This window comes from Aegilops tauschii, chromosome 1 (assembly GCF_002575655.3).
Source record: "Aegilops tauschii subsp. strangulata cultivar AL8/78 chromosome 1, Aet v6.0, whole genome shotgun sequence".
Classification (NCBI taxonomy): domain Eukaryota; kingdom Viridiplantae; phylum Streptophyta; class Magnoliopsida; order Poales; family Poaceae; genus Aegilops; species Aegilops tauschii.
The window spans coordinates 447,237,253-447,259,950 of NC_053035.3; the positions used below are offsets into that span (position 1 = coordinate 447,237,253).

Here is a 22,698-nt window from a genome sequence, read left to right on the forward strand (position 1 = left end):
AAAGAAGAATTATCATAATTAACAATATAGAGCTAGCTCTTATCCGGTGGTTGTCAAAGTAAGAAATAAGATAGAAGGGATAAAGTTAATAGTTTATATGTACAAGAGAAAAACAGCAATACACGGTCTGTAGCAATATCAAGGTCACACTTAGTATGTAATTAGGTTTAGCAATTCAGATTGCAAATAGCCAAACATCAAAAAATGGGAAATACAATTAATTACTCAAACAATATAATTTAACACAGAGATCCCCACAAGGAATAATTGGCCATAGAGATTCCTCACAAAAAGTCCGATGCAAATTACCTGTTGCAATTGGCACAAGACCAACAATTCTAGCTTATCGAGCAGCAGGACCATTGTACATTGTTGGCATCCTCCCAAAATTATGCTCCATCTCAAATCCGGTGCTGCTCTGGCTCACATTCGTGGACTGGTAAGTAGGGTAAGCATCATATCTCAAGTTCTGGTCATTGCTATAAATGCCAGTGTAGAAGCTGGTGTTGGCGTCGCCACCGGCGAGGTCCTCCTCTAGTTTGAGGCACTCCTGTAGCTGCAACACAACATCAGTCATGTTGCGACGCCGTGATGAAGCCTGTGCAGTGCACTTGAGCGCAATGTCAGCGGCTTTCCACATACTATTGATGTCGTGGTCTCCGTGCATGCGCACATCTACCACGCCTTCGATGTTAACCTTTGCTAGCCGTTGTTGCACCCACTCGATGATGCCGATGCCCTGCGGATTGTGCCGGGTTGGTGGCTTCCCCATGACAAGCACCAGCAGCACGACGCCGAAGCTGTACACATCACTCTTCGTCGTTGGCCGTCCTGTTGTCTGGTACCTGTGCAAATGTTTTGGTTCCACCAAATACTCAGACCATGGTATATTATAGGACGATTTTGGAGAAGGGAAGAAGGAATTAACGTACTCTGGATCCATGTATCCTTGTGTACCGACGATAACATTCGTGGACATCTGGGTTTCATTGTCGTGGTTGAAAGCCTTGGACAATCTGAAATCAGCAATCTTGGCCTCAAACCTTGTGTTTAATAGGATGTTTGTGGCCTTCACATCCCTATGAATCAAGGGTGGGTTGCGCCCCTTGTGCAGGTATTCCAGCCCTGCATACACACAAGTCAAGATTACGAAAACAAACATTTAGGATAAGTAGTTGCCAACTATGCATTTAAGCGCTTACCTTGTGCAGATTCAACTGCAATTTTGAGTCTTTGTCTCCAGCTTAAACAAATTTTGTTGTGGTCTCGTCCTGTATAAAAATCGTCATTATGGATTTAATACTAAAACACGTTTGAGCGATTCAATACATGAATAGCAGTTAAATTATATCAGTTCAAAGTGCTCAAGTTACGTAGGTCACAACAGTTTATTTAGATGAATATCAATTACATTATATTAACACGAAGTGCTCAAATTATGGCCCACCAATCACCTTATAGTGTGCTCTTGTAGAGTTAAAAAAACATGCGTACCTACAATGTGCTCTTGCAAAGTTCCCCTCGACATGAACTCATAGACAAGTACCATGTGCTCACCATCCTTGCAGAAACCAATCAAGGAGACAAGATTCTTGTGATGAATCCGTGTTAAAATCTGAACCTAAACAAGCAATTATCGGTGATCAGGACATTACTTAACAAATATCATTTCACCGTACGAATTTATATTGATCACCTTATTTAAATCAAAAATTTACAGGAAATCATTGTAAGCCTACCTTGAAATTCTACATGTACATCGGGAGTTTGGATTAAAAGGGACTTCGAAACAAAACTGATTAAAAGGACAAGGAGAAATGCGAGTGCATTTACATAAACTGTACCTCAGCTAGGAATTCCTTGTCACCTTGATTGGAAGACTGAGATTGTATCTTTACAGCCACTTGAGTGTCATCCTCCAAGAAGCCGTCATAGACATAACCAAACCCCCATTTGCCCAATACATGCGGAAGGTTGTTTCTTATCCTCTCAATCTCTATGTATGTGAATTGACGAGTCTCAAATCCAAGTGAAGTGTCCCCATCATTTGTTGTTTCATTTTGTGGTTTAACGGAGTTTTTCATTGATCCTTTTCGTACAAGATGAGTATAATTAGTTTAATTAGTACTGTCTGATGTGGAAACATACTGGATAATTGATGTTCTCATGCTAAAGCCTCACCTCGTTTTTTCGTCTCAGCAAGGAAAAGAGTGTTAGCGCCACTACTACTATCACCATGGTGACAGCTATAGGGACAACAAACTTGATGGCTCGCTTGCTCTTTATCTTAGCAGGCTGACATGAATTATTGTTGGTGCAAAGGTTCGAGTTGTTGCCATATCTGCCAAAAAAATTAAGAAACTGTAATCAAATTTATCAAAGCATCATGGAAGATGGAATTGAGAGAATTTATGGGTAAACTGACGACCTCAGATTTAGGGAGCCATCTTGAATTCTTTTGTAGAAATCCAGAGGGAATTGATCCCCTGAGTTGATTGCCCGACAAATCTCTGAAGAAGAAAATTACTATTTGCATGAGTCAGACCTATTTAAGGAAAAATCACAATTGGATAGTAGGTGCGGCCTTACAAAAATTTCAGCAAGGGTAACTGCGAAAGGGCATCTGGAATTGTGCCCGTCAAGTTGTTGTTTGACAGATCCCTACAAAGTGCAAAATATCGAATGTTTTATTGTTGTTTATGCACCATATTTGTGTCTTTAAACTACCAAATAAAGACCAAAACATATCCAGAACTTTGAACATACAAGTATTGGATAGCCTTGAGATTCGCGAAAGAAGACGATATATCACCATTGAGACCACTGAAAGACAGGTTTCTACGCAGAGCAAATACATATTTGATCAGGTTAACTGGATGTAACCTTATGTATATCCTGCTTTTGTCATACGAATGTCGGTGTACAAACGAAGGGGCGCACCTTTGTACCCCTTTACCTATGCACGGGCAGTGGGAGCCGCGCCCACGGCCACACCAAGCAGAGCAGGGAAGGTGAACCAAGGTAAAACCAAAGCCCGAGGCAGCTAGAGCAATGCCAAGACCAGGGACGCAAAGAAGCAGAGGGGCGGAGCAGTTTCCCCTGGCAAGACCCTTGCCGGGGACGGCCTCAGCAGCCCCAGCAAGGCCCTTGCCGGGGCAGCACGCCCAAACACCAACAGAGCGGGCCACCCTTGAGCCCACACCATCAACCACGTTGGGCCAGGGCTCAGGAGGCACCTCTGTGGTGGCATGCAGATCTTTGTGAAGACAAGGAACACTCAAGATCAGATGAGGATTAGAAGACGACGACCCTCGGCAAGATCCTTGCCGAGGAAGGCCACTAGATCCCCGGCAAGGTCCTTGCCGGGGATGACAGCGCGCCACGGCAAGACCCTTGCCGGGCCACCCGGCAAGGCCCTCACCGAGGACGCCAGCGGGGCCACTGCCAGGCCCGCACCAACCAAATTTCCACCGCCGTTCGCATGCAGCTGCCAGCTCAACCAGCTGAGCAGGCACCTGCGTGGCAAGATACAGCTCCCGGGCCAACTCGTCAAGCGCCTGCGTGGCGGCATGCAGATCTTCGTAGAGGCTCCACCACCGCACCACCTCAGCTGCCTGCCTGCCTACATGGCGCCGCATGCATCACTGGCCGGGGCGCGTGTCGAAGCGAGGAGGAGCGGCGACGGACGGGACGGGCCTCGCCCCCGTCCCCGATAAAGCTAGGGGACACCTCAACAGCGCATTAAATGCGTCTTGTCCTGTAATACGAGCGATAAGCTCCCAATACTGTACGCCTTTCCACCTCCTGTATGCCACTGTGGCAGCCCCTTTTGACTATAAAAGGAGGCCCATGGCATACTGGAGAAGGATTCGGCTCCTTGGGACCGCGCACCCCACCATAGCTAGTTCGAGAGCTCAAGAACTCTCTGAAATACACCCACCAAAGCAGGACTAGAGTTTTACGCATCCTCGCGGCCCGAACCTGGGTAAACGATCCTTGTGCTGATTACTAATCCTGCTCTTCTCGCAACCCTGCGCCCCGGCAACCGTAGTAGGGATTCTTGTGATCCCATAGGTGTCGTGTTCCACACCGACATCTTTGGCGCGCCAGGTAGGGGCGCAAATTGTTAGAATCTGGTCTAGTAGTTAGCCTAGCAGTTCTTCGTCGCCATGGCTCCCAAGAAGAAGACGGCCACGACGGTCAGCTCGTTGGGAGCCGAACGGCCCGTGCCAGTGCGGGCGAGCAGTGGGCTGGTCACGGACAGGACCCGGGCCACGGTCCACGAGCACCAGCATCGCCCTTGCAGTCAGAGCCTGGTGAGCGGCGTCGTTCGCGCGCCAGACGACCGGCCGCACGTCGCCAGATCCAAAGACAGAGCTGGGCCCCCCGCAGGCGGCGCGGGGCCCTCCAGGAGTGTCGTTGTGCCACCCCCGAGCGGCGCAGCGACCTCCAAGACGCCCACGCCGGCGACCACTGTGCGCTCTTCCCATGGTGTGCGCGACGAGCAGCGTCACCACGCCGGTGACCCTGGACACCGCCGTGGGAAGAGCCGCGTGCATCTTCCGCGGGATGAAGGAGTTCAGCCTACCCGCCGAAATGCTGGCGAAAATGGCGCGCAGCCGCTGGGTCGTGACGGCGCTCCTTCTAACGTGGTTAGAAGTCGAAGTGCGCCGCGATCCACGCAACTGTCGCTGCCGCCCATGCCAGTAGAAGCTTTGGCGCGTGCACAGCTGCTCCTCGACTTCCCTCCCGCTGCAGAGAAGCTCGACGAGTGGAGGGCCACCATCCGGAGCCTCGTCTTCGTCGCCAACAAAGACGATCCGCGAACGGCGGGGCCCTCGGGTCGGCGCTCCACCGAGCCACCACCTGCTGGCGCTGGGAGGACCGGGGGAGCTGCGGCCACGGTGCACTCTCCTCCTCCTCGCCAGCCGCCGCGGGCGTCTGCCCGTCGAGATGACGCTTGCGATAACATCTCTATAGCGTCGTCCGACCCGCGGACCCACCGCGACTAGGGCCAAGTTCTTGGAGAACGAGCTCACGAAGATGCTCGGACCACTATTGAGCGCCGGCGTGATACATGCCACCAGTCAGACAAGCGGGCGGGACCCGCTATGGACCACCCAGCACCGGGGGGCTCCGGCGGCCTACCTTACGAGGTGGGCTGCCCGGCCTTTACCCGTGAGCTGCGGCAGTTCCAGTGGCCGTCCCACCGCACGTTCAAGCCTGACGTCGGCGGGAAGTACACTGGCAAGACCCATCCGTCCGAGTTCCTCAGCATCTACACCATCGCGATGCAGGCGGCCGGAGCTCGCGACGACAAGGTGCTTGCCAATTACTTCCCGCTGGCACTGAAGCCCAATGTTATGTCTTGGTTGATGCACTTGCCGGCGGATTCCATTTCTTCTTGGTCGGATCTGTGCCATGAGTTCGTTGGCGCCTGCACCGGAGGCCACCAAGCTCATGGCCAGGCCAGTGATCTGCACATCATTCCCCAGAAGGAAGGGGAAACCCTGCGCAAGTACATCCAGAGATTCAGCCGGGTGCAGTACAACATCCCCGACGTTCATCCCGCCGCTGTGATCAGAGCGTTCCATCAGAATGTGCGCAACCGCAAGATGCGCGAAGAGCTGGCGATGGCCAAGGTTAAGGATGTGGCCGAGCTCTACGTTCTGGCCGATAGATGCGCCCAGGCCGAAGAGGGAAGGAAGTACCCCAGCGAAGACGCCGGCGCGGAAACCGACTCTACTGACGAAGACACCGCCACCCCGACGAAGAAGGGCCGGCGTCGCAACAGGAAACGCAAGGGCAAGGTCGTACTTGCCGTCGAGGGGTCTGACGACACCGGCGCTGCCAAGAAGGTCAAGGCAGACGGCCCCGGCAAGGAGATTGCCGGGTGCGCCGCTTGCCGGGCCTTAGCAACTGCCGACAAGCCAGGGGGCTCCGGCAAGCAAAACTGCAAGATCCACCGCACCAAGGGCCATGACCTCCAGAACTGCCGACAAGTCGAGCTCCTTGCTGAGAAACAAAAAGCTGAGTATGGGAGGCGGACAAGGAGAAAGGTCAGGACGGTGCCGAGGGATCCGGCAAGAAGCGTGGTGGCCAAGGAAGCCGCCCCGGCAAAGACAACCAACAAGAGAGGCCTGCCCGGGGCCGTCACAAGAAACAAGAAGACAATGATCATGAAGAGGACGACGAGTCCGGTGAGCAAGAGTTCCAGAAGGCTACGGAGGCCATGTGCGTCGATGGTGGCGCCTCGTTGCATACTTCTCACCGCCAGCTCAAACAGTGGGCGCGTGAGATTACAGCTGCGGAGCCGTCGTTCGACGCTCAGAAGCCGCTGAAGTGGTCCAGCACGCCCCTCATCTTTGACGCCGAGGACCACCCTGACCGCAGAACCGCGGTCGGGTGTTTGCCATTGTTGGTCTCGCCAACGATACGCAACCTCAAGGTGAACAAGATATTGGTTGACGGCGGGACCGACCTGAACTTGATCTCGCCTGTCGTGATCAAAAGGCTGCAAATTCCTGATGGAGACCTCGAGGAAACGGGCACGTTTCAAGGGGTCAATCCGGGGAGGAGCCAGCCAAAGGGGAAGGTCACACTGCCCGTGACGTTTGGAGGAGAGTTGAACTACAGGACGGAGAGGATCATCTTCGACGTGGCCGAGATCCCCATGCCCTACAACGGGATCCTCGGCCGCCCGGCACTAGCCAAGTTCATGGCGGCATCACGCTACGCCTACAACATGCTAAAGATGCCCGGGCCGTTGACCATCATCTCCGTCCCCTCCGACAAGAAGGACGCGCTGATTTGCGCCGACCAACTCTACCGGGAGCAGTTGCAGCAGCTGCCGTCAAGGCACCTGCTCCTGCCGCCGAAGGCCCGGGAGGGAAGAAGAAGCCCGGCAAGACCTCTCGCACCCACTCCGGCAAGCACACCTCTTCGAGTGTTGCGCTACCGTCGAGGACGTGCCAGAGAGCTCTACCGGCAAGAGCAAGAAATCCAGAGCCGAGCCGCCGCAGACCAAGAAGGTGTCCGCCGGGGAGGACGGCACGGGAGGGGCCTTCACCATAGGCTCCACCCTCGACAGCAAATAGGAAGGCGCGCTCGTCACCTTCCTGCAAGCGAATGTCGACGTGTTTGCATGGCAAGCGTCCGACATCCCCGGTGTTCCCAGGGAGGTGATTGAGCACGACCTAGCTGTCTGCCCTCATGCGCGGCCCGTCAAGCAGAAGGTCAGAAAGCAGGCTCTGGAGAGGTAGGAATTCATCACAGAGGAGATCAGGAAATTGGAAGCGGCAGATTTGGTGAGAGGAGTGCTCCACCCGACGTGGTTGGCCAATCCGGTAGTGGTGCGCAAGGCAAATGGGAAGTGGAGGCTGTGTATTGCTTACACAGATATCAATAAGGCTTGTCCTAAAGACCCCTTCCCGTTGCCGTGCATCGACCAGATTGTTGACTCCACGGCCGGGTGTGATCTGTTGTCATTCCTCGACGCCTACTCAGGCTACCACCAAATCTTCATGACAAGAGAGGATGAAGAGAAGACAGCATTCATCACCCCCTGTGGTACGTATTGCTTTTTACGGATGCCTTTCGGGTTGAAGAGTGCTGGCTTGACGTTTGCAAGAGCAGTCCAAATTGGTTTTGAACCTCAGCTCCATAGAACTATGGAGGCATACATGGATGACTTAGTGGTCGAAACCAAGGACGGGCCAACTCTTGTGCGAGATCTGGAAGAGACATTTGCCAACCTGCACAAGATCAACCTTAAGCTGAACCGTGAGAAGTGTGTCTTCGGCGTTCCGTCCGGCAAGCTTCTTGGATTCTTTGTGTCGCAACGTGGGATCGAGGCAAACCCAGACAAAATCAAAGCTATTGAGCAGATTGAGGCGCCCAAGCGGATTAAAGATGTACGTCGGCTCACTGGCTGTGTTGCCGCCATGAGCCGATTCATCTCCAAGTCCGCCAAGCGCGCCCTTCCCTTCTTCAAAATCTTGAAGAAGGTAGGCCCAGTGGAGTGGACCCCAGAAGCCGAGGCGGCGTTGCAGGATCTGAAGAAATACCTTTCCTCCACGCCAATACTGGTTGCGCCTAAACCACAAGAGTCGTTGCTGCTGTATCTAGCGGTGACGAATCAAGTGGTCAGCGCCGCACTGGTGGCGCAGAGGGAGGTCGATGAAGAGGCAGTGGCGACGGCAGAACCAGTGGATGGCGGGCCAAAGATTCCCCTGGCAGGGCCTGATGCCGGCAAGGCAAGGCCCCCGGCAGAGTCTGATGCCACCGAGGCAGTGCGTGCGCAGTCGGTTGAGGTGGTGCAGAAGAAGAAGATGATGCAGCACCCGGTTTACTTAGTCAGCTCCCTCTTGCAAGGGGCCAGGACGAGGTACTCCAGTGTGCAAAAATTGCTCTTCGGCCTCCTTATGGCCTCGAGGAAGCTGCGTCATTACTTCCAAGCCCACGAGATCACTGTCGTCACTCGCCTCCCATTGCAATGGATACTGCATAACCCAGATGCAACCGGAAGGATTGTGGAATGGGCCTTGGAGTTGTCAAGTTTTGGTTTGAAGTTTGAAAGCACCTCGACAATCGAGAGCAGAGTCCTGGCGGAGTTCATTGCGGAATGGACCTCAACGCCCGACGAAGAAATCCAGGAGACCGCTCTCCCCGGCAAGGAAGCAGGCCGCGGCTGGATCATGTACTTTGATGGGGCTTTCTCGCTGCAAGGCGCCGGTGCCGGCGTGCTGCTCGTCGCACCCACCGGAGAGCACCTCAAGTACGTGGTCCAGATGCACTTTCCCAGGGAGATGTCCACCAACAACACTGCGGAGTATGAGGAGCTGCTTGCCGGTCTCAAGATCGCGGCGGACCTCGGGGTTAAGAAGCTCATCGTCAGGGGTGACTCGCAGCTTGTTGTCAGATAGGTCAACAAGGATTACCAGAGCCCGTTGATGGAGGCTTACGTAGATGAGGTGAGGAAGCTGGAGGAGTGCTTTGACGGTATCCAAGCGGAGCACGTCCCCCGAGTGGAGAACGACATCGCCGATTACCTGTCAAAGTGTGCTGCATTCAAGCTACCTGTGGAACCAGGTACCTTCTTGCTCCGGTTAACTCAACCATCCGTCGAACCATCAACGGGGCAGAACAAGCGGAGGAAGTCAGGTCCCGGCAAATACTTTCCTACCGAGCTCCCTGGGGCCGCCGGCAAGGGTGTTGCCGCGGACACTGAGCCTGCCAAAGGGCAGTTGGCTCCGGCAGGGCGTCAAGCCCTGGCCATGGAGACAGCCGCGCCCATGGCTTAGGAAATGCCTTTGGTCCTTGCCGTCGAGCCCCAGGCTCCGGCGTGGGCGTAGCATACTGTCCAATTCCTCCAAACAGGGGAACTTCCTGAGGAGCAGGAAGAAGCGGAAAAAGTAGCCCGCCGGTCCGCCCTGTACCAGTTCGTCGACGACGTCCTGTACAGGAGAAGGCCGAATGATGTGAAATTAAGATGCATCCCCCGGGAGGAAGGACTGGAGCTGTTGGCAGAGATACATGGAGGCATATGTGGCTCCCACATAGGGTCGAGGGCCTTTGCCGGGAAGGCATTCCGGCAAGGTTTCTTCTGGCCCACCGCCCTCCAGGATGCGACGGCACTAGTAACCAAGTGTGAAGCGTGCCAGTTCCATCCAAAGAGACTTCATCAACCAGCTCAAGCCCTTCAAACAATCCCTCTCTCCTGGCCATTATCGGTCTAGGGGCTCGACATACTGGGCCCCTTCCCCCGTGCTCTCGGGGGCTTTGAGTACTTGTACGTCGCAATCGACAAGTTCACAAAGTGGCCGGAAGTGGAAGCAGTGAGAAAGGTGACTGCTCAGTCAGCTGTCAAGTTTTTTAAGGGACTGGCTGATATGTCTCCAACGTATCTATAATTTATGAAGTATTCATGCTGTTATATTACCTATCTTGGATGTTTAATGGGCTTTATTATACACTTTTATATGATTTTTGGGACTAACCTATTAACCTAGAGCCCAGTGCCAGTTTCTGTTTTCTTCTTATTTTAGAGTATCACAGAAAAGGAAAACCAAACGGAGTCCAATTGACGTGCAACTTGACGAAGATCTTTTTTGGACCAGAAGAAGCCCACGGAGTACCGGAAGTAGGCCAGAAGAGTCCCGGGCTGCCCACGAGGGTGGGGGGCACGCCCCCCTACCTCGTGGACAGCCCGGAGACCCCCCCTGACGTGAAATCAACGCCAAACTCTTCTATATATACCCAAACTTCCAGAAAGAAACCTAGATCGGAAGTTCCATCGCCGCAAGCCTCTGTAGCCACGAGAAATCAATCTAGGCCCTCTCTGGCACCCTGCCAGAGGGGGCCATCATCACCGGTGGCCATGGAGGAGTATCCCGGAGAGGCCATCGTCGCCATGAAGGCCAAGGACCAGAGGGAGAACCTTTCCCCATCTAGGGGAGAGGCCATGGAGGAGGAAGCACAAGGGAGAGAACCTCTCCTCCTCTCTTCCGGTGGCGCCAGAGTGCCATCGGGAGGGGAATCATCGCCACGGTGATCGTCTTCATCAACATCACCATCCTCATCACCATCCTCATCTCTTTTACGCGGTCCACTCTCCCGCACCCCGCTGTAATCCCTACTTGAACATGGTGCTTTATGCCACATATTATGATCCAATGGTGTGTTGCCATCCTATGATGTTTTGAGTAGATATCTTTTGTCCTTGGGTTGATTGATGATCTAGATTGGTACGAGTTGTATGTTTTATTATTGGTGCTGTCCTATGGTGCCCTCCGTGTCACGCAAGCGTGAGGGATTCCCGCTGTAGGGTGTTGCAATACTTTCATGATTCGCTTATAGTGGGTTGCTTGAGTGACAGAAACATAAACCCAAGTAAGGGGGTTTTTGCGTATGGGATAAAGGGGACTTGATGCTTTAATGCTATGGTTGGGTTTTACCTTAATGATCTTTAGTAGTTGCGGATGCTTGCTAGAGTTCCAATCATAAGTGCATATGATCCAAGTAGAGAAAGTATGTTAGCTTATGCCTCTCCCTCATATGAAATTGCAATGACGACTGTCGGTCTTGTTAACAATTGCCTAGGACAATTCCGCACACCGATCCACCATTATTCCACACTCGCTATTTATAATACTTAGTAATATATTCTAACTTTATGATAACAGCACCTACTTTTATATTTTAGCTCTCCGATATCATACAAAGTTATCCACTTCATACCCACAAGGTAGTTTTATTTCTCGTTGCTAGTTGGAAGCAAACGTTCGGTGTACGTAGAGTCGTATCAGTGGCAGATAGGGCTTGAGAGAATATTGATCTTACCTTTAGCTCCTTGTGGGTTCGACACTCCATACTTATCACTTCCACCTTTGGAAATTGCTACAATGATTCCCTGCACTTGGGGATTATCACTGGTCTGCCGTTTTGGTGTACCGAACAGTCTCATCACCGACAACGGCACGCAGTTCACAAGCCACACCTTCATGCAATACATTCAAGACCTCGGCATCAAGGTCTGTTTTGCTTCCATGGCACACCCCCGGAGCAACGGCCAAGCAGAGAGGGCGAATGCTGAAGTGTTTCGAGGCCTAAGAACAAAGACTTTTGACAAGCTGCACAAGAGTGGAAGGCGCTGAATTGATGAATTGCCGGCGGTTCTTTGGTCGATCAGGACGACGCCAAATCGAGCCACCAGCCAGACACCTTTTGCCCTGGTATACGGGGCAGAAGCAGTTCTACCCACGGAACTCATATACAGGTCACCTCGAGTGCTCGCTTATGATGAGCTTGAGCAAGAGCAGTTGCGCCAAGATGACGCGACGCTCCTTGAGGAAGATCTTCTTCGGGCGGCTGTGAGAGCAGCACGCTACCAGCAATCCTTGCGCCGCTATCATAGCCACAAGGTTCATGCCCGAAGCTTTGAGGAAGGCGACCTTGTTCTTCGGCGCGTTCAGTCGGCCAAGAATTCCAACAAGTTGACGCCAAAGTGGGAAGGCCCTTATCGGGTAACATGAGTCACCAGGCCCGGCGCAGTCCGCCTGGAGCCGAAGATGTTGTCCCAGTGAGCATTTCCTGGAACATCGAGCATCTTCGCAAGTTTTACCCATAAGGCGCGGCTTGCCGGGCCTCCCGGCAAGCCACCTTTTGTACAAGCTTTGCCGGCAAGGCATGTAACCCTTTGTACAAAGCCAGGCGCAGACCCTGAGCATAAATAAATGAAGCGCTGGCGCCCTAAGTTATAGCATGCATGCTAGGTCGAGTCTCTTCCTTGGTTAGGGTTGATAGTGCTTAGCGGCGACTAACCCCTAGCCTAGAGGTCGAGTGCGCGTCTCTCTGTTTCTTTTCTGTCCTCTTTTGGTTCGCAGGGCACATGAGCACTTCTGCTGAGCTACTTGAAAGAAAGGGCACGGACCGGCGTCTCAACCCCGGCAAACCAAAGTTGCCGGGGGCTGCAAGTACAAGGATCCAACCGCGGCGAGATAAGGTTGCCGGGGGGATGCAGATCCAGATAAGTCTTCTATCTCCTGTCATGCATTTCGTTATGAACTGGGATATGTGAAACCTCGTTTTATTTCTAGGCCACCGTGCTCCCCTTTTCTATACCCAAGGATTACCTCCTGGGCCCGGATTTGGTTGTAGTCGCGGCGGCAAGGAAATAGAGCGAGCAGCCTAAGCCCGCTTCATCCCTGCCTCCGCCAAGGGCGCGAGAATGGTCGAGCAAAGTGGGGGAATGGCGAGGCCTGTTGCCGGGCGGAAAATGTTTATCTTGAATAGTAACAAGGATTCACTCCTTGTCATGGGCTCCATCCACGAACGAAAACCCCTGGCAAACACCCCTTTTTCATTAAAAAAACATCCCGTACAGGTACAGTTCATACGAAATGAAAAACATGAACAAGGGGGATTACAAGCTTTAAAATTTAACAATGCCCGAGGGCTTACAGATTAAAAAAGAGATAAGATGCCCGTAATCCCTTTCTTGTCCCTCTCCTCAGGAGGCAGGTCAAGGAGGCAAAAGAGCAAAAGGGGCGCCTAGGCGAGCTACGAGCAGCAGAAAGCACCAAGAGAACACCTCGGTGGCCGCCCACGGATGGGCCGGTGATGACGGTGCCGGGAAAGGAGCTGGAAGACGAGGCGTCAGGACCGGTGATACGCGATGAAGGCGTCGGTGCCCGCGTACTCCGAGTTGACGGCCTTGCCGCCCACCTTCTTCCTCTTCCGCAGCCTCCCGACGCCAGCCGCCCAAGGAGATGGCCCCGGGAAGTTCAAGGAGCTGGCCCCTCCCCCGGCAAAACTCTGCCGGAGGAGCGGCCAGGTGCAGATGCTGCTGCTGCCGCACCCGCCCAGGCGCGGGGCGTCTGATGCCTAGTCGGACTCATCCCCGTCATCTGCCCCGTTGTCCTCCTCATCGCTTTCGCTCGAGGAAGAGCTTCCGTCGTCAGAATCTCCGTCGGAGGAGCTCTCCACGCAGCACTTCAGGCGAGTCCCGAAGTCTCCGAAGACCTTGACGGAGAGCAGGCCGTCCTCCATTAATTTGAAGTAGAGGACGAGCCCCGCCGTCAGGCTGTGGATGCGAGCGAACGTCTTCCATCCACGACAGAGGTACATGACCCAAGGAGCCGGGAAGTCGACGTCGACCCGCGTGCCCCAATTCCCGCAACCCCTCATGGGCAATCTGAGGGATTGGGGCGGGTCACACTCCATCTCCCGAGCGAACGGGGCAGGAAGACGAAGACGGCGACGCGGAGGCCGGCATAGCTTGATGAAGAACTCGCGGGGGTGGTCTCCGACATGGCCTTCCATCGGGAAAGGCATCATTGGCGGGGGCGAAGCCGGTGCGCCGCCCCGTCCTCCTCTTCCCCGAGCACCACGACCTCTGCCCCGGCCTCGCCCACGGCCTCGCCCCCTCCCCCTTCCCCTCGCGGCCGGCTCCACCACCGCGGGCTCAGGAGGAGGAGGCACGCGCTGTCGAGCAGCGACCCTCGCCGCCACCGTCGAGGGACCGGGATTCCCTTTCTCCATGGCGAGTGAAAGGAAGAAGCAGAAGCAGGAGGAGATAGATGACAGAAGAGTGCGGGATGCCATCCCCCCTCCCCCTCCTTATAGAGGGGAGGGGTCGGGGCTCGGCCGCCCCGCTCGGCCAATCCAGCCACCAGGGGCGCAGGGAATCGAGACCGACCCGCTGCCCCAATCAGCGATGGCCCAGTTTCCCGCCTCCACCGCTTGCCACCCCAAGCGCATGAAGGACGCGTGGCGAACGTGCAGAATCAAGGGGACGGGTGAAGCGACCTCTCCCCGCCCCATCATTGTGGGGTGTGACACCGTGAAGACCGCGACCCGGCCCCGCGCAGTAAATGAGCCGCGCCTCCACGCCTCCCTCTTTTTATGGGGAAGACGCGAGCCGCCTCTTTACCACGATGTGACACATGCATGCGGAAACTTCCCCACGCATGCCGGTCACGTCACGCGCGCCCCTCCACGCCGCACCACGCCGCGCGCGGGTCGTGGGAAGCGCCGCGCGTGAAAAGTTTTACCACGGTAAAAACCGCCCCGCCTGCCCGCGCACCGTTTTGGACCTGGCCCAACAACGTGTCGCGCTTATGTGTGGCCCAGGCCCGGGGGCTCCTGTCGGTGTACAAACGAAGGGGCGCACCTTTGTACCCCTTTACCTACGCACGGGCAGTCGGAGCCGCGCCCACGGCCACACCAAGCAGAGCAGGGGAGGTGAACCAAGGTAAAACCGAAGCCCGAGGCAGCAAGAGCAACGCCAAGACCAAGGACACAAAGAAGCAGAGGGGCGGAGCAGTTTCCCCCGGCAAGACCCTTGCCGGGGACGGCCTCTGCAGCCCCGGCAAGGCCCTTGCCGGGGCAGCACGCCCAAACACCAACAGAGCGAGCCACCCTTGAGCCCACACCATCAACCACGTTGGGCCAGGGCTCGGGAGGCACCTCTGTGGTGGCATGCAGATCTTTGTGAAGACAAGGAACACTCAAGATCAGATGAGGATTAGAAGACGACGACCCTCGACAAGATCCTTGCCGAGGAAGGCCACTAGATCCCCGGCAAGGTCCTTGCCGGGGTCGACAGCGCGCCACAGCAAGACCCTTGCCGGGCCACCCGGCAAGGCCCTCACCGAGGACGCCAGCGGGGCCACTGCCAGGCCCGCACCAACCAAGTTTCCACCGCCGTTCGCATGCAGCTGCCAGCTCAACTAGCTGAGCAGGCACCTGCGTGGCAATATGCAGCTCCCGGGCCAACTCGTCAAGCGCCTGCGTGGCGGCATGCAGATTTTCGTAGAGGCTCCACCACCGCACCACCTCAGCTGCCTGCCTGCCTACATGGCGCCGCATGCATCACCGGCCGGGGCGTGTGTCGAAGCGAGGAGGAGCGGCGACGGACGGGACGGGCCTCGCCCCCGTCCCCGATAAAGCTAGGGGACACCTCAGCAGTGCATTAAATGCGTCTTGTCCTGTAATACGAGCAATAAGCTTGCAATATTGTACGCCTTTTCACCTCCTGTATGCCACTGTGGTAGCCCCTTTCGACTATAAAAGGAGGCCCATGGCATACTGGAGAAGGATTCGGCTCCTTGGTACCGTGCACCCCACCATAGCTAGTTCGAGAGCTCAAGAACTCTCTGAAATACACCCACCAAAGCAGGACTAGGGTTTTACGCATCCTCGCGGCCCGAACATGGGTAAACGATCCTTGTGCTGATTACTAATCCTGCTCTTCTCGCAACCCTGCGCTCCGGCAACCGTAGTAGGGATTCTTGTGATCCCATAGGTGTCGTGTTCCACACCGACAACGAACATAGGCGATAAGTCGCTATAATTTATAGATTTGAAAAACTCACACGCTTATGATCCTTGGAGTTTTGGCAATTGTGTCACTGCACATCAACCTTTCCCATGCTATAGTCTTGGGAATGCATGGGTCACCCATCTAGTTCTTCTGCACATGATTCTTGTCCTTGATCGCCATGGTGGCCGACACTGAAGTAATTAATCGAGTAAATTCAAGTTTTTACCCCTACTTTGGTATTTGTGACACTAATTATCACATCTAATATTTTTTCGTCCATGTTACCCCATTTAGTGAAAGTTTCTCTAACGGTTCTTTTGCCAAAAAAGCGTCCTGGAGCTATGTCTAGTACTCCCTCCGTCACATTTTAGTTGTCGCTGAAATGGATGTATATAGACATATTTCAGTATCAGATACATCCGTCTGAGCGACAACTAATTTGGTACGGATGGAGTGTGATGCAACACCTGGAAACAAATCTGATTAAGGGGAATGAGGTGGAACGAATGATCACGTAGTTGTGTGACGTGAAGGAGGTGCCTGTGTACGCCTCGTGATCATGAAAACAAAACCGTGTCCGGCTAAGCCACTGAATAACAATAGAAGGAAAATTTGCGACGTGGCATGCCACGTGTACCTCACGACAGAGACCTACATGATAGATCGCTAAATGGGGTAAAAACCGTCAAGACCTTTTGCTAAATGGGGGTAAAACCCAGCAAACGTCTTGCTAAATGAGGTAATCCGGACAAAAAACTGTTAACTGGAGTAATATGGGTCAAAAATGTCAAAGGGGTAAAAATTGCTAAATGGAGGTGGTACGTCACCGTGTCAGCGAGGAGGACGAACACGTCCGTCGCTACATGGTTGCGTTGGAGGGCAGGTTCGACAATACCTGGCAGGTTCTTCAGGGATCTCACTGGAGCTATGATCCTATGATGGTTCCTTCTCTTTGGGTGTCCACCGCCCGCGCCGATACCCGTCGGGTGCTATGGTTCTAGCTGTACTAGTGATGCTATATGTATGATAGTATTCGAGGTGTATTAGTGATAATATACGACGATGTACGGACGCATGGAGATGATGTAGTTTTGCTTATAATTGAATGCATCCTAATTTGAATACTACTTTATTTTGCTATTTGATTTTTCTTATTGAATGCTCAAATTGGAAAACTACTCCTACTTTGAATGCTAAAATTGGAGAGCACTATGCAAGGCCTATGCATATGATTAGTCGATAGCTTATAGGGTTTTTGTTTTCGCAGAAATCTAGGAGCCCCCCTCCATCATCCCCGCCGTCGTCCCCGTCACCGACCCCCTCCAACCTCGAGGTGAGACCAGCCACGAACCGCTTTTAGAACGATAATTAAACGATATTTCGGGTTGACTTTAAGTCTGTCGAGTCTCTAGCATATATGAGAGGACGAAGAATCCCGACTGTTGTCGTAGGGGTAGCTTCTCCTTCGTTCCCGTGTGCTAGACAATTTGGTGTAATGCACTCGGGAACGAAAGGAGGAGCTACCATCACCGACGGTCGCAAATGTCAGAGAGGAATCAGTGAGGGAGAGTTGCACCATATATATATATGAGAGGACGAAGAATCCCGACTGTTGTCGTGGGGGTCGCTTCTCCTTCACTCCCGTGTGCTAGACATTTTGGTGTAATTCACTCGGCGATGAAAGGATGAGCGACCATCACCTACGGTCGAATGTATACACCACGTGAGCTGAGAGTTTTCAAGAAAAGACTCGACAGACCGATAGTCAACCCGTGATGAATAATAATGATCTAACTTAGGTTTTTAGTACATATATTTAATTGTAGACGTTTAATATTTGAATTATGAACATAGGAAATGTCGTACTCGGACGACGAAAGTCTCCCGGGGGAGTGTGACTGGTGCCACGACGACCGAGGTCTGTGCGACAGGCCTCACCTGGACGAAGATCGTCGCTTCAGTATTAAGCTGGAGGAGACCTTCGATGTTGAAACGGTACGCAACTATGACAAGTGTTATTTTTTCGTAATTAAGCACGACTTCAACTATTTCAACGTGTACTTTTCATCTTTTACAATTCAACTAGCTTATCCCATGTCATGCAAGACGCTACGTCTTGGAGAGGATGGGTTTTGAAGACCATGAAAGTATGGAAACAAAGAAAATTCACCTAAGGACCCATCATGATATAGATTTTGAAGTAAATCTGTATAATTCTGAGAGCATAACCCATTTTGGTTGCAAAAATTGGGAAGCATTTTGCAAGATGTATGGTTTTGATGAGGGTATGCTTGTCACCATGGATCTTGATGATCCTGACATCGAGCAAGACAATATGGACATTTGGGTCCTTGTTGATACGCCTCCAATTCTAGCGCTATGTGAGTTTCTCAAACATAGTTATTAGCTAATTTATATTGTTCATTTCAAAATAGTTGACAGCTTATTTCCATTGACAGCTTATTTTGATTGTTCAAACAATGTGCGGAACATGGTAGACAGAACCTACTACACCGATGGCTCTGAGTTAACTTATAAGGAGAAAACTCATCTGGTCGGATTTTGTACTGATCTTGGGAATTACAATATCTATTGTAAAACTCCTCCACATTATGGTCAATATGTGCCACTAGTGCACGTGTTGAACTACGGTAACTACTATGGAGATACCCTGGTAAGATTTCTTACTATTACGACATCCGTGCATCTTTTGCATACTTCCAAAACTAGTACATCATTGCTAACTATGAAGTTATTACTATGTTTTTCAACAGATAAACCCAGAGGATTGTGTGCCTCATCTGATGTATCAGAGTGGTCGCCTTGATGTTTTGAACATACGTCTAGGTCATCCTACGAATCTGAACTGTCCATACCGGATTTCTAAAAGAAGTGGAGACATGAAAATCAAGGAATGGAAAAAATGTATGGACAGTCGTAAGGAGGTTCTTGGAAGCAAAAGGAAGCGAAGCGCAAGAATTGGAGACAGGATGATCTCCATTCTTCATAATGGAGAGTCGGGGTCTATATTGTTTTATGCTATTTTATCTTAAAGAGGGTATTTAGGTCCTACCTAATACTGACGATCATGTGCCTAGAACAATTAAGTAGGGTTGGTTCGATGACTATGAGGATGATGATCGTACGACTTGTTATTAATAACGAGTAGAAGTTGTATGATGATGATTAGTAGGACTTGTTATTATGATGATGCATGATGCGAGCATAAAGAGTTATTATATATCAGTGGGTGAAATGAACATGGATTGGATTGAAGTGAAGGCAACAAGCATGTGGTGCATGTCGAAAGTAGTACTAATCCAAACTTGATCAAGTTAGGATTAATATTACTTTCGACGTGCACTACATGTTGCCTTCACTTTAATCTAAGCCATGCTTAGGCGTAGCAGTAGCGTTGGTAAATCAAGCACGGAAATAAGAGAGGACACTTCTCTCTGTTAGCTAGCTTAGACACCCTAAATTACCCCCTAAACCCTCCCCCCTTTCAAAAAAAACCCCAGCCCTTGAAATGCTGATGCGTGGATGCCTTTTGGTTCCGGTTGGTGTCACCAACTGGGACCAAAGGCCCTCCTGCCTGGGCTGGCCGCAACGGCCACGTGAAGGCCCATTTGTCCCGGTTCGTGTAAGAACCGGGACTAAAGGCCTAGGGCATTAGTAACGACCTTTTAGTCCCGGTTCCTAAACCGGGACAAAAGGCCCTTACGAACCGGGACAATAGGCCCTTTTTCTACTAATGAGAGTGCATGATGTGCATAATTAGTAGCTTAAAATAGCTAGCTCGTGTACATATCAATGTGGTTCCATAATCCATATATATGAACGTACCGTCCCGGGAGTCCGTGCCAAGGTTGGAGGTGGACATGACGGAGAACAACTCGATGGCGTTGATGATCGGCGGCAGCGTCGAGTTAGTGGTGGCGTGCAAAGAGATATTGAATTTGTCGTATCGGTAGGGCTTTACATTGGAGATGACACCGGTGCCGTGGTAGTACAGCTTAGCAGCGGTCATGTTCAACTCCATGTCGTTGATGCTGACGTAGAACTGGCGCACGGCGCTGCTGGGGAGGATCTGCAGCTCCGAGAAATGCATGACGATGAAGTACCCCGGCGATGGGTTGTGGGGCTGAGGCACGGGGCCCCAGGAGATATCGAGGTTCTTCTTGGAGGCGTTCAGCGGCGTGACTGCAGTCTGCATCACCGCCGACGGCACCTCATAGTCATTGTCGTCGCTTTGCACCTGCCTCGTCGTTGATATCTCTGTCCACTCTTTGGGGTCGGCCCAAGGGATCCATACTCAGTCGTACGGGTCTACAGGGTACCTGATGATCAATCGCGTTTGTGACTGTGACTGTCCCGTACTCCAATCCAATTGCGAAAAGGTGCATAGCACCCGGGTGCCCTGGCACCCCCTAGTACAGTGCGTTGAGCAATTCTAAGATTCTCACATGAGTCTAACTACTTGGACAGCTTTTGCAGTGGGTGCACTGTGATAGCAACAAATTAATCCATCACGACCTAAGCTGTGGGAAGGGAGACACCTTTTCGATAGAGACAGAGATGACTTGACAACACTATTGTAGGTGCTGCTTGTCCATTTTTCTGCATGCGGTGACAGAAGTTGTCATGGTCTTAGATATCCCTGCCTACGTGAACAGTACAGATTCCCAGCATATAGCCAGGTCGTTGTCCAGCCCGTGATTCAAAAATAGCAAAAATAACCAACGCAGTACATCATATGTCACTGTTCAAACTTTGTCTCTCTCTCGCACCACATGCACATGCAAAGTCAGTCTTGGTCTAGAGAGAGGCAGTGCTAGACTAGACCCAGATTTGTTTGTTTTCTATCCTTATTCTTGGGCTTAACGAGACAACGAAGCTGCAACGAAATCATTGGCTACAGTGAAGCGCACACATCTCGAAGTGCCATATTCTGAATGAATGGTGCAGATAAGGGGGTGCCTGGGCACCCGGGATCTAAAAGTCCACTCTCATCCAATTGGTGTACTTTGGAGTGGTAAACTGGGAAAAGAGACAGAAAATTAAACAACTCGGGTTGTTTTGCACTTTTGCTCACCTGATGATGTTGGTCTCGTCCGCCGGGCCAAGGTTCATCCTGTGTTCTACGAGGAGACCCTGCGTCAAGTTCGCCTGCGGGTAGAACTTCATCTTCAGCGGCCTCAGCTCCAGCGGGGAGACGAACGGCGTCCCGGCGCGAGTGTTCACCAGGCATACCTGCACGAAGTCGTCCGGCACGACCACGATTGCCTCCGCCGTCACCTCCAAGCCCGGCGTCGAGACGTTGACGGCCTGCCAGTAGTTGACGCAGAGATGGAGGTCGAAGATAGTCGGCCTGCCGAGGCCGTCGTAGTCGCCATACAAGAATGCCGCGCGGACGAGGTACTTGCGACCGGACACCAAGGATCGGAGGGTGTAGCAGTTGCGTGCTCCGTCGGGGAAGCTGCGCACATTGTGGTAGCGCCGCGAGAGCTGCGGCAGGATGTAGTCGGCCGAGATGTTGTGGTTGGCGCCGCCGGCGTCATCGGTGAAGCCGGCGTCCGAGACGTATGACAGCTTTGTTCCGGCGTCCACGTAGCTCGACGTGCCCGGCAGCCCGCAGTCTATGCTTATGAATCCTGCAATGAAGCCGTTAATGGCGCGCCCCGTGGCCATTGTAGTGCCAAGATTAAGGGGCGCGATCTTCCCTGAGATTTTGGGAGCATACCTTTGCTCTCAAGCTGTGCGCGAGCTTGGGGTACGCCGCCGGTGGCAACGGCGGCGAGGCACAGGAGCAGCAGCCATGGACTTGCCGCCATTGGTTGCTCCATAGCACGTGCAAGATCAGTTCGTAGTGGAGCGTAACATGCATTTGACTTTACGCGTTCAATGTCAGTGTATATATGCAGTATGTACCTAGGATTCTGCCCACTAGCGAGCGAGCTTAATGATGAGCTGATCACGTCAACACCACCATGACTAACCGCGTCCGCTGCACACATCTCTATGTCCAGCACACAACCTGCATGATGCCATACGTCTGGGTTCTGGCGAAGCAAGAGGAAGTTTGCACGGTGGGTCGCCGACGGGTGGGCCCTGCTCTAACCTTGGCTGCAAATCTCCTGTCACCTATTGTGATCCAAAAACAAAATGCTAGACCTACAGATTTCTTACGGACTAGTGGATTTTTTTATTGATACTGGCATGTGGATCCCGCATGTCATAATGCTCAACTTAACGGTCAATCTAACAGAGTTGACTACTGTGCCACGTCGGTCCTGACAGGTGGGTCAGTCCTGTCATAATCGCGACCAAATTTGGCTGAACCAGTAACTAGTGGAAAGTGGAAACTGGTATAGTGTTTTTCAACATATTACCTTCAGTGGTAGGCATCAGTCAAACATAATGTGATAGGTTTTTGGAACCCTAACCCGAATTATGGTGGTATTTTATAGTTACTTCCTAAAATTTCATTGTCTTGCCCTATTGTAGGGATCACGTGGGCCGAGAGTTGACTTGCATTCCAATTGGTCAATGTGGATTGGATCGTTGGTGCTTTGAGCAGCCAGACAAAATGAAATAGGAGAAGGTTTTTTTTAATGAAATGAAATAGGAGAAGAGTCGGGAAAACAAAAGCTTGCACACCATGTTGGAGTGAAATGACATGTCACTGGCTGCGCTGGGCGCGGCTTGCATAGGGTATCAAATTCTTCTTTCTTTTTTGAGTGGATGTTGACATCAATTCACTTACCATACGGTGTAAGACATAGGCTCAAATTAAGGACTCCCCTCATATTAGTGGATTATCATCCTTGTATCCCTTATCTTCAACCATCTTGCAGTAAAAAGATTTTCTAAAC

General features: G+C 52.2%; 1 pseudogene; it reads right to left on the reverse strand.

The window, feature by feature from the left end:
• Positions 1–343: 343 nt before the first annotated feature.
• Positions 344–21,657, reverse strand: LOC109749348 (putative leucine-rich repeat receptor-like protein kinase At2g19210; annotated as a pseudogene).
• Between the last annotated feature and the right edge of the window lie 1,041 nt (positions 21,658–22,698).